Raw genomic sequence first — 12,192 nt, 5'->3', positions numbered from 1 at the left:
CCTTCTCTTCTGTCTGAGTGTCTCTTTCTGTTTTGGCATTATATGATTTCTTTCTTAAGTAGTCTTATTTAGGTAAATTCTTCTAGTGTTTCTAGTTGTAGAATCAAAAAAATAAAATAAAATAAAAAACTAGATGCTTCCATGATTATAAAGAAACTTATTTTCTTTCTCTATTTCTCTTTCTTCTAGGATTTCAATAGATTATATTTTGCATTGGGCATTGGTCTATCTGATGGTTATCTTGGAATACAATATGATAGATAATACCCAATCTCTCTGGCATTTGGCTGTATCTCTGGACTTTCTAATGTTCAGTGGTCTGATGAAATACCAGTTAGCTATTAAAGTAGTATTTATTGGGCTTGCATAGTACATTCTGAAAGTCAGTAGGCTTTCAGTAGTTTTGCTTTTCACTAAGTACTTTTGTTTCTTGATACTCCTAAGAATGAATTAAATGTTGATTGTTCCCTTTCATTGATAACCTACCCATTCTCAAAGCTAAGTTAAAGATCCCTCTTCTGAAGGCAGGGGAGAATGCTCAGCATGTAAGAGCACTTGTTAGATAAGCAAGTTTGATTCTCAGTGCCCATGTAAAAAGCCAGGCATGGTTGCACATGTCTGTAAACCCCATAACCAAGCAGGGCAGAGACAGGAGGATTGCTGGAGTGATCTGACCAGCCAATCTTAAACAATTGAAAATAAGAACAATGTCAGACTCTAGGTTCAGCAAGAGACTCTCAAAGGGAAGTAAGTCAAAATGTGGCAGAAAACACCTGACCTCCTCCTCAGGCCTCAGAGCACTTCTCATACTATTCCATCACGTGCTTGTACAAAATAGGCTTGTGATTGGCTACCTTTATGTGTCCCCACTGAGCTGTGATTTCCTTGAGGTGTGGTTATCACTGATGTTTCTTTCAACACTTAGCACAGGCTTGACATAGAGCAGGTGCTTTTTTCCTTTATTTGTTGCATCCTAAACCATCAGATCCCAAATGGCAGCAGTATTTCATTTTGATTATCACTGTTTCAGCGAGCTGTGACTGGGAACGGGCTAGATGTCCTCACTGTCAGCATCCTTTCCGCCATTGCACTGGGCAATGGCTGGAGCTGGAGTCATGACTCAGAAAAGTCTGGTAGCTGATACTGGTGGTTACTTGGGGACCTCAACTGGCCGGATACATGTCATAAGGGCTGGGTTTCCTACAGCATGGTGATTGGCTCCAAGAGCTGTATCACCTTTCATGAATTCACTTCACAAGTCATACAGAACATGGCTGTCATGCTCTATGGGCTGAGAAATAGATAAAGGCTCACCCAGGGTCAAGGTGAGGGAGCACAGACCTCAGTATATTGATAGAATGATTACATTGGAATAAGTGGGATGGTCATGGCCATTATCAGAATATGCACTCCAATAATCCAAGAGGAGGATTATAAATTTCACCTTATTTTTTCTCATATCATCATGTCACATCATCATATTACCTAATCATGCCATAGCATCTCTCTAGCCATCTCGCTCTTAATAACATTCCTTTGTGGTTACTTGTGAAATGGTTGTGAAGTCACAATTCAGGATCACTGAGCTGGTTACATTCTGAGCCTAGACTTGAGCTATGTCCTCTGGCTAATGATAAATGAACCAATTTCTGCCCATCCCTCCTCTGAAGCTAAGTTGCTGGATTCCTGGGAGGTTTTCTATTCTACAGAGCAGTTATGGACGCCTCGGGGGATGTGTACAGCTATGTGGCAAAGCATTTTGAGTTTTGATCATAAAGTTCTCTCCTCTTCCAAAGTACTGGATTGTTAGAGTTTGTTTTCCCTTCTCTGCTTTCTGAAGTAAGTACTTTGAAGAAGATGGATGCAGGAGAGATGACATATTAAGTATTTCTGCTGAATTGTGGGATTTTTTTTTTTTTTTTTTTTACTGAAATGGAAGGTGCTGGCTGGGTTTATGACTGGCACACAAATTGAAGAATGGAGCTTGCATTTTGCACAATGGAGTTTATCATTTCTTCTCTCAGAGATGCCTCTTGCCAGTGGAGAAAGCTAAGGGTTTGAGGAAGCTGCCTTATTTGGTTCAGCCAGATAAAAATAACCTGGGCAATGTATGAGAAATGCAAGAGATCTAATGAAAGCCTTTTTCCATCTCCCCAAGGACTCTACTTGGTACCGACCAGTCTGATGGCCAGTGAGGTGCCTGGTCCTGAGGGATGGTGGGGATTACTGGAGCTGGGTCTCTGATAGAATTTAATTAATGCTTTGATGCCCTATGAGGTGAACTTTCAGGAAGGATTTGCTGAGCTAGCCTTTACTAAATGTGGTAATTAGTGTATAGGCTTGGGATGCAGATATTGTGGGCTACAACTTAACTTCTACCTTTAACCAACCCAGTAGCTGGAATATGTCACTCATCTTTAGTGCCAGAGTTGTCCTAATCTCAGTGACGGGGCCTACTTTTAGAAGTTGCTGTGAATGTTTAAGTGGTCGAGTAGTGCCTAGAATATCATAAACATTTAATAAATGTTAACTACTACTGTCACAGCTGCTATTTTTATTGTTTTAGCTGTCATTACCACTCACCAGCTCCTCTCTAGGCCTACATATCTCTAAACTACACATATAGGTTTCAATTTTCTAGTAGTAACATTAACAAAAGAAAAGAAAAGGTGAAATGAATTTTACATGTATATTTTCTTTGACACCATATACCCAAAATACCATCATTTAACAAATATGATAATTATTGATAATAAATCAGGGCTGATGGCCAAGGCCAGTAATGATACTTAGGAAGCTGGGACATGAGGCTCACAAGTTCTGTGCTAGCCTGAGCTACAGAGTGAGTTCAAGGACAACCTGAGCAACTTAGCAAGACCCTCTCTCAAAATAAAATTTTTTGAAAAAAGAAAAAGTGGGTGGCAAGGTACCTGTCGAGCATGCACAAAGCCTTAGGTTCAGTTGCCAATGCCACAAGAATGTTATTAATGACATATTTTTGCATTCTTCTCTTCATACTATCTTTTTGGTCAATGAGATCTGGTACTTTCCTTAGAGTAAATCTCAATTGCATTAGCTGCATTTTAACTACTCAACCATCCAAGTGTTTGAAAATTGCCACAATAGGGAGCCCAGTTTAAGGGTGCTTGTCCCCACACCATAAGTTCAGTTACGCCAGACAAAGTGTTGATTAGCAAAAATGGAAGCTTTTTAATGACTATGAGCTGGGATCTTTATATGATCATAGAATTCATTTTTCATGAAGCTATGCTGAATTTTCTTAAGAAAATGTTTTCACATAGATCTAAACACAGGCATTAAGGGAGAGAACAATGCTTTGGAAGAGGGTAGGGTGCAGCCAACACATGAGTGCAGGCTACTCAAGAGAGTGTGCTGTTACATATCTTAACATTAGCAATGTGTATGATCATTCTTATGACCATATGCCAGCAGGTATTTTAGACCCATTTTATACAGTAATCTTAAAAGTTGAAGAGCTAATTTGTTCAAAGTTGCTCAATTCTACAGAAGCAGAATTTGAACTCCAGTCAACAGGACTGAGACTCCTTCTCCATGACAAGGTAGTAACTAGATTCTTTTATTTTATTTAATTTTTTTCCTTTATTTTTTTTAAAGAGAGAGAAAGAAAGAGAACTGGTTTGTCAGGGCCTCAGCCACTGCAGTTGCATGCCAGATGCTTGTGCGCCACCTAGTGGGCAGGTGCGATCTTGTGTTTACCTCCCCTTTGTGCGTCTGGCTTATTTGGGATCTGGAGAGTTGAACACAGGTCCTTAGGCTTTGCTAGAAAGCACCCTAAACACTAAACCATCTCACCAGCCGTGTAACTAGATTCTTGATTTTACACATGGTAGGGCCACAAGTGCTCTGTCTAGTGCTGAAGCAGACTCAAGGCATGTGTGGTGGTTGGAATGTGAATGTATGTCCCCCATAGCCTCAGGGATTTTTGATAAAGGTTAAGTTTCTTTAAGTCTCCATCAGCCTGCTGGAGGAAGTCTCATTGGATTGTAGTCCATCCTGAAGGTGTGTTCAGAGCTTTTGTTTGAGCTTTTGCTGATGGTGTTTGCTGAATGTTTGGTGATAGCTCTCTGCTATGAATCTATGTGAAGTGAGCCAGCCTCTTTTCATCACTGATGGTGTTCCTCTGGATTCTGAGCCTGAAATAAACCCTTTCCTCCCATAAGCTGCTTCTGGTTGGGTGTTTGTCAGGCAACTAGAAAGTGACTGCAAGAATATCTGCCCACTGTGCCAAGCCTCTTGTGTTTGAGGATGGCTAGGGGAAAAGTAAGGCAAGCACAGAGTCTTGGTCTGGGGTGAGAACTGAGGATAAGTGAGATTGGAGTTGTGTCTTTATCTATTTCAAGACTTAGGGTGGCTGTGATCTGGATCTAGTAAAGGGGCAGACTCAGGGTCCAGATTTCTCAAAAATCAGGGTTCATTATGGGTTTAGTTCTGTAGCCAGGTTTAATTTGGTCTGAGATTGAGGTTAGGGCTCTGCTTCAGGTCAAGGTCAGAGCTCATTATGGGTCCAAAAGGTAGAGTCATATGCACAGCTGTTGGAAAGAGTATTCATTAACTTACATCCATCTCATCCTAGAGTCCAGAGCCCACACCAGGGAATGCATCTGTAAGTGCCAGGGAATTTTTTTTTTTTTTTCTGTGTCTTTGTACCATCAGGGGAACAATGCAAATGCATATTTTCAAGTTCAACTGCATTGAGTGCTTGGAGCCCCCATGGGAGTAGCCGTTTCTTTGCAGAACATCAGGGACACACAGCAGTCTGCCTCCTCTGCCACGCTCACCTTGGATGGGACTAGGAACTGGATTCCAGCATCCATGTTGTTTGTAAACCAGGAAGGGTGGGCAAAGTTCAAGGAGACTTAGCTAGTAGAGCTAAACCACAGCGCCAGCCAGCAGATTGGAAAGCCCAGGACCACAGCATATACCTCTCTCTGAGGCCTGAGCTGAGCCTTGTGACTTTACCAGATGGGGGCACAGAAGGCTTGTTAGACTGAGCCAACTGCCATGCTGTGGGCTCCAACAGGTATCTCTGTTACAGGTTAAACAAAGGATGGCTTTAGCCATCTAGGAACTCTCTAACTCCCTTGCAGAAACGAATGCAGAATCATTTTTTAATTAAATCAGCCATAGAAACACAAGGTGGATATAGCATGTTTAATTATATTCCCTTCTGTATAAGAAAATATGGAAATCAGCCATATTTGTTGAACTATGCCTATAATCTCAGCATTTGAGAGGCAGAGGCAGAGGTAGAGGAAGGAGGATCTATGCAAGTCTGAGGCCAACCTGGCCTACATAGGGATTTCCAAAATAGTTAGGACTACATAGCATGATCATATCACAAAAATTTATTTAAAGAAAAAGAAGAGAAGGCTAGGGGAGATGGCTTACCAGTTAAGTGCTTGCCTGTGAAGCCTAAGGACCCCAGTTAGTGACTCAATTCCCCAGGCCCCATGTTAACCAGATGCACAGGGGGTGCACGTGTCTGGAGTTGTTTGCAGAGGCTGGAAGCCCTGGTGCACCCATTCTCTCTCTTCTCTCTCTCTCTCTCTCTCTCTCTCTTTCTGCCTCTTTCTCTCTCTGTCGCTCTCAAATAAACAAGTAAGAATACACAAAAAATTAAAAATAAATAAATAAAAACAAGAAAGAAAGTTGGAGAGAGAGAAAGAATAGGTGTACCAGGGCTTTCAGCTACTATGAATGAACTTCGGATACTTGTGTCCCCTTTTGCATCTGGCTTACATGAATCCTGGAGAATCGAACCAGGATCTTTGGCTTTGCAGACAAACACATTAACTGCTAAGCCATCTTCCCATTCCCATAAAAGAGGAATGGAAGACTGACTCAGAAGTTAGATTCCTGCTTATAAAATTTGTCAAGGGACAAGGGATTTATAAAAATACAGAAGCAGCTGCCATTACATTGAGATTGTGGACGGGTGGATATTTTCAATAGACATCAGAGCTCAGCCAAGACAAAGCTTAGAGATATGGATACCATCACATCTTTGGCAGTTTTAGCCATTCCAGAAACAGGTATTGCTCATAAGTTTCAGCATCCCATGGCTCTCCACTCCAGCCACCTGGTGCTGGTGAGGTCCATGTATTCCTCTAAGCATGGTGGGCAGTGTAAGTGAAAAGGCTCAAGCAGGGGAGCCCCCACTTTGGTTGTTTGAAGTGTCTCAACCTTCTAAACCTCCTAGATGCTTTTTTTCCCCCTTGTAGTCTATTCTCCACAATGGGAAGAAGCATACTTTGGATACCTGACCACAAATTGTTTCTCATTCGTTTAAACTAAAGTCAAAAGAGGTTTTCAAGAAACCCAAACCATAAAAAAGTGATGACTATGCATCCATATGTTGTAGAAAGTTATGTGTCATGCTGTGACAGAGGTACTGTCATAGTTCTATTGTAAAATGTCTCCCCCAGGCTCATGTGTTTGGGCACTTGGTCCTCAGCTATTGGCCCTGTTGTGGGAGGGTGTGGACCTTTTGAAAATCATGGCTGTGTTGACACAAGACATGTGAAATAGGAGGAGCACTTGTTCCTGGTTATAGGCTGGATCTACATGCAAGCATGTCTGTTTCCCACCTGCCATGAGTAAATTGCCCTATGCTCTTACCACTCTGCCATGATGGAAGGTAAACCCTTAAGCCACAAGCCTCAGCACATTTCTTCTCCCCTAAGTTGCTCAGTCAGGGATTTTCTCACAGCACTGAAGAAAGTAACTAATTCAGATGTGTTTTGAGAAGTGTGCCATTAGACAATTTCATTGTTCTGTGAACATCAGAGTGTACTCATATAAAGCCACCTAGATGATACAGTTTATTACATAGTAAGGCAATATGGAATAGATTGTTGTACACACAATCTATTTTTGAGTGAAAGAACATTATGCAGCAAGCAACTGTGTTTCCTTTGGAGTCATCATGTATGTGTTTTTGCTGTGACTGCCAAGGTTCTGAAGCAAACTGTTTTCAAAAAGTATTAGGTATGTATGATGCAATTTTGAGCCATTATGTGTGTATTTGACAGTAACATTGAACATGCATTTAATTAGAGTTTGTAGGGAATCACTGGTAATCCTCTTATATTTCTTATTTATAGTATTATTTCTAGGTTTGTATTCTTGTACATACAACAAAAATTGTCAAACAACTAAAATGAATTATAGAGTTATTGAGCTAAGTAATAATACCAGCAAAAACGACTTATGTATGTGCTTGTATGTGTGTGTATTATGTGTGTATTTATATGAGTGTTATATGTAGATATACATATGTATAAGAATATGTTACAGACATGTTAAAAGTATAATTTGAATTTGGTAGAGAAAGAATAAATTAATACACTGTGTCAGAGCATTTGGCAAGTATTAGGGAAAAACAATTGGATCTCACACTCAGTTCTTCCCCAAAATGAGTACTATTATTAAATAATCAAAAATAAGTCAGAAATGGTGGTACATGCCTATAATACTTGCATTCAGAAGGCAAAGACAGAAAAAACTGTAGTGTGTTTGAGGCCAGCCAGGGCTACATACTAAGACCCTGTCTCAAAAATCAATAATAATAATAATAATAATAATAATAATTTTAAAATTAAAATCGAGCACATAAGAAATGCAAATGATGATTAGACAAATGTATAAGCAGTATTGAATAGGAAATGGTTTCATAGCTTTGTGTTTCAGTTTACACTTCTGTATTATTAGATAATGAGAATATCTACCATGCAGGGTCACTGTGAGGATTCAGTATCATAGATAAAGTCCTCAGCAAAACTCTTTTCCTATAGAAACTACTATATAGGTAGATCATTAGTGTTTTTAAAATATGGCATCAAATACAGGAATTAAAATAAAATGATAGATGGAATTACATAAAATCTTAGAATTTGTAAATATCAAAAAATAGCATATACAAATTAAGATGCAAATGAAGCATTAAAAGAGGACATTTCTAAATGTATAGAGTTATTTCAATTCAGTAAAGAAAAATAGACAGACTACCCAAAGGAAACACAAATCAGTAGCTTTTTGAGCAAAAATAATCAATCAATAAAAGAAACACCTTATTAATTTATCATTCCACAGACACCATCATGGCCCCCATCATGAACTGGATGGAATCTCTCTGGAATGCTAGGATACATCAACAGGCAGAACCAGATCCTTCATGTAGAAGGTCTTATATATTATTGTCCAATAAATATACAAATAAGGAACCTAATTTATAAAGAATCAAAGTAATTCAAATTCCAACAATGAGTAACCATGTTTATTCATGTTTCTACATAGCAAATGTTTTTGAGTGATTTTTATCACATACTGGTGATGATGTAAGGAAATTAACACTCTTACACATTTCTAACAGGAACAAAAACCAGTGCAGCCTGGCTGTTGAGAATTTTGTCCAATATGTGCTAACAGATCTTGAAATGTGTGATTCCTACAAGGAGACAATTTGACTTACTCGAAGTTATCTTGAAGAATAGTCAAAATACATAGAAAGATTTCTATACAAGAACATGGCTTGATTGTGTGATTCACTTATTTACAAATAGTTATTGTTCAGTTCTTTTCCCACAAGCACTGTTCTAGGTCCAAGGGATATAGCACTGAGAAATTCAGGCAATGTTTCTGGCCTTGGGTAGTTTGTACTATAGGATGTACATGTTTTATTGGTAGAAGACACAGCAAAGATTATCAGTACACACACACACACACACACACACGCAGAGACCAATGTGTTTATATTTAGAGACATTTTCAAAATGTTATAAAGAAACCAAGGCAGTTTAAGAAGGGAGGGCTGGGAGGGTTGCTTCTTCTCTCAAAGCACTGGGTTACAGAGAATTAACTTTCTTTTTTCTTTCTATCTCTTTATTCTTTCCTTCTTTCTTCCATTTCTTTCATTCCTTCCTTCCTTTTATTCTTTCTTTCTTTTAGAGAGAGTGAGAAAGAGAGAAACAGAGAGAGAATTGACTTGTCAGAGCCTCAGCCACTGCAATTGAACTCCAGACACTTGCGCCACCTAGCCGGCATGTGTGACCTTGCACTTGCCTCACCTTTGTGCATCTAGCTTAGGTGCAATCTGGAGAGTCAAGCATGTGTCCTTAGGATTTGTAGGCAAGAGCCTTAACCACTAAGCCTTCTCTCCAGCCCCAAGAATTTCTATCTTAGGAAAGGAATTCAGAGGAAATCTTTGTGATAAATGCATATACAAAGGCCCATGTAATTCCAAGAGCACTGCATGCTGATCAGTGGTGAGGATACTCCAAGACAGGAAGAGGGCAGTGTCACATAGAGAGTTTATGAGCCATTGCTAGGACTGTAAGAGTGTTAAAAAGACTAGCCGATACTCACAAAAATAGTCACAATATAATTTGGGCATGGCGCAGCTGGGATACTCTTCATCACTGGCCAAGAAGTCACATGGTTGAGGAGACCAAGGTACTTTTTATCTCATGGACACTTGAGTGAGAATCGGCACAGTGCCAAGCTCAGATGGACACTTATCTGCATTGTCTGCATGTGAACTGTCCAGTATGGTAGTCTCATCCAGAATGCATGAGAGGGCTCAGTTGGAAGGCATATTTAATCCACCACATGGAATAAATGGAAAGCAAAACAGTAGCTTAAGGTCCAATATGACTTTAACAATATAAAATTGTGAATTGGAACTAATCAGAATATTCAACAAAAATGGATAAATATATTGTGATATGTTTACATTCTCATAGTTAAATATATGTCAGCCAATAGCATTTTATTAGAGAATATTGATGGGTGAGAGGAATACAGTTCTCTGTGTGTGTGTCCATGCGCATGGACACGCATGTGCAGAAGTATGTATGTACATATGTTTGTGTGCCCATGAAAAAAACTTTTTCTTTGAGATAGGTTATCATGTATCCCAGGCTGGCCTCAAACTTGCTATGTTACCAAGGATGATTTCCAACTTCTGATCCTCCTGTCTCTACCTCCTCAGTGCTGGGATTAGAGTCATGTGCCACCACATCTAGTTTATGCAGTAGCAGGGACCAAACCCGAGGCTTTGTATATGCTAGGCAAGCATTCTAGCAACTGAGGCACATCCCCAGGCAGGAAAACACAGACTGAAAGCTTATCATAGTCTATGAAGGATCACTCTTCGGCCATTAAAGAGATCAATGTGTCACCAGGCCCTGTCAGTCATGAGTGTGGACTTTCCAGTTTCTATTTTATGGCCACTCAAACTGAATTCTCCTGAACATGGGTCTCTGAGAGACCTTTAAAGTCCCCCTGTTTATGATAGATAATCGGAGACTGTGGCTTAGGTGGAAAGCAGGCCTTTAATTAAATAATTCCAAGCTAGTTTGCTAACATGTGTGTTAATTTTCTAAAAACACTCTTAACTGGGTGGCACCTTTAATCTCAGCACTCAGGAGGCAGTTAGAAGGATCGCTGTGAGTTTAAGGTGATCCTGATACTACATAGTGAATTCCAGGTCAGCCTGGGTTAGAGCGAGACCCTGCCTCAAAAAACAAACAACAAAACACTTTTGCTGAGGCTCTGTGTAGATAGAACAAGTCTCTAACCATATGTTTCCTTTGTCATGTCTCTGTGAGTCCATTGGTCTGGAGGAGCTGTCAGTCATCTTTCATTCACCCAGAAACTCAACAGACGCATTTGCATATAGCAGGGTAAAGGAAAGGTACTAGAAAGTACCACTTAATGCCTTACACTCTGGAGCTGTAGAGATGAGTGAAGAAGATGGTTCTTGTACTATTAAGTTTGTCGAAGAAACAAAACCATTAGCCATTTCTGTCTGAACTGCCTCTCCACAGTAACTCTGTGAATACTTCTAGATGAATGAAAAGAACAGAGAAACCCTTTGGGGGTTGGCTATGGGATCAAATTTGTAGCTCAAATATGTATGCTAATAAAGAAGTTAGGAATGTTCCATATACTTCTCTATAGGATCCATATCTTTTAGGAAGCCCAATAAATATCTGCTACTTCTTGTGGCCAGATCTGGAGCATTCCTGGCCCTATAATGCAGACCACTTAAAATGTGGCTGCCATACCCAGTCACTTACCAGAATCGTGGAGTCTCTGCTAACAACAACAATACCAACGACAAAAGGCTCCCTTTATTGGTGAATATATTGAAAAAAATCCATCTTACCCTATATGCTCACTCAGCCCATGTAAGGGATAGTGAATCCTCTGCTGATTTTTTTTTTTTCTTTTGGCTAGGCTCTGCTTGTCCTCCTTACCTGTGGCTTTGTGTATCCTATAACTAACTATAGGTGGCAGCTAAAGTATCGTGGGTCCCTGCATGTAATTAGTGGCCCACCATGATCCTGTCTCTATCTATCTCTGGACTATGGAATCCAGCCTTTGATTCCACCTCTCTTCAGATACTCCAACAGGCTTACACTTGGGTTTGAAGTTCACTGTCTTCTCCCCTGGGCGTCCCTATCCCAGACCCAGCCTCCAGGACCAGTTGGCCACACTAGAAGTCTCTTCAGGTGCAGCAAATGAGTTTTGCAGAATGTACCAAGATAGGCACCTCCCCTCTCTTCACATGCATATGAGATTCTGTTGTATCTCTGGGGACTAGGGAAGGAGGGCTTGACTGATGCTTCACATTATTCAGATCATCACAGACCTTCTCAGGTAACCTGAAGTGCTGAGTTCACTGGGCCGTAACAGAGCTGGGATCCAGCCCTTTTGTTGTTCTCAGCACTGATTTGTTTCCCTGTGCTGTTGTGCATTCATTTCAGCACTTCCTTTAGAGCAGAATTTAAGTTGTTTATTGATTTGAGCTGTAAATGCTCCAGGCAGGAGACCAGATATCAGTATGAATTCCACCACACAGCGCAACACCGCCTCCCTCAACTTCTGAGCTTTCTCCACCTGCAGAGCCATCTCTTAAGCATCTTTACTTTTAGATAGCACCGTTTCCCATTGAAAGGCAACACAGTTTGCCCTTCCCCAGAGTTACCTGTGGAGTCTCAGTTTTATTTTCTCCTCTGTGGAAACTGTTGAATGAAGGCTGCATGTTCAGTCCCTCCCGTTGAACTGGGGAGGCAGTCCTATTTTCACTTTTCTATTGCCTTGACATTTTAAAGTACTCGAACAAAAGCAACATAATAGGGCTGAAGA

The 12,192-nt window shown here is 40.3% G+C and overlaps 1 protein-coding gene across 5 annotated transcripts in view; it reads left to right on the top strand.

The window, feature by feature from the left end:
- Ptprt (protein tyrosine phosphatase receptor type T) overlaps positions 1-12,192 on the top strand; it is a 1,232,244-nt gene that overhangs the window by 695,560 nt on the left and 524,492 nt on the right. The gene's annotated exons all lie outside the window — the stretch shown is intronic.

This window comes from Jaculus jaculus, chromosome 8, assembly GCF_020740685.1.
Source record: "Jaculus jaculus isolate mJacJac1 chromosome 8, mJacJac1.mat.Y.cur, whole genome shotgun sequence".
In the NCBI taxonomy this organism is placed as follows: Eukaryota; Metazoa; Chordata; class Mammalia; order Rodentia; family Dipodidae; genus Jaculus; species Jaculus jaculus.
This window is presented reverse-complemented; position numbering and strand designations above follow the sequence as displayed.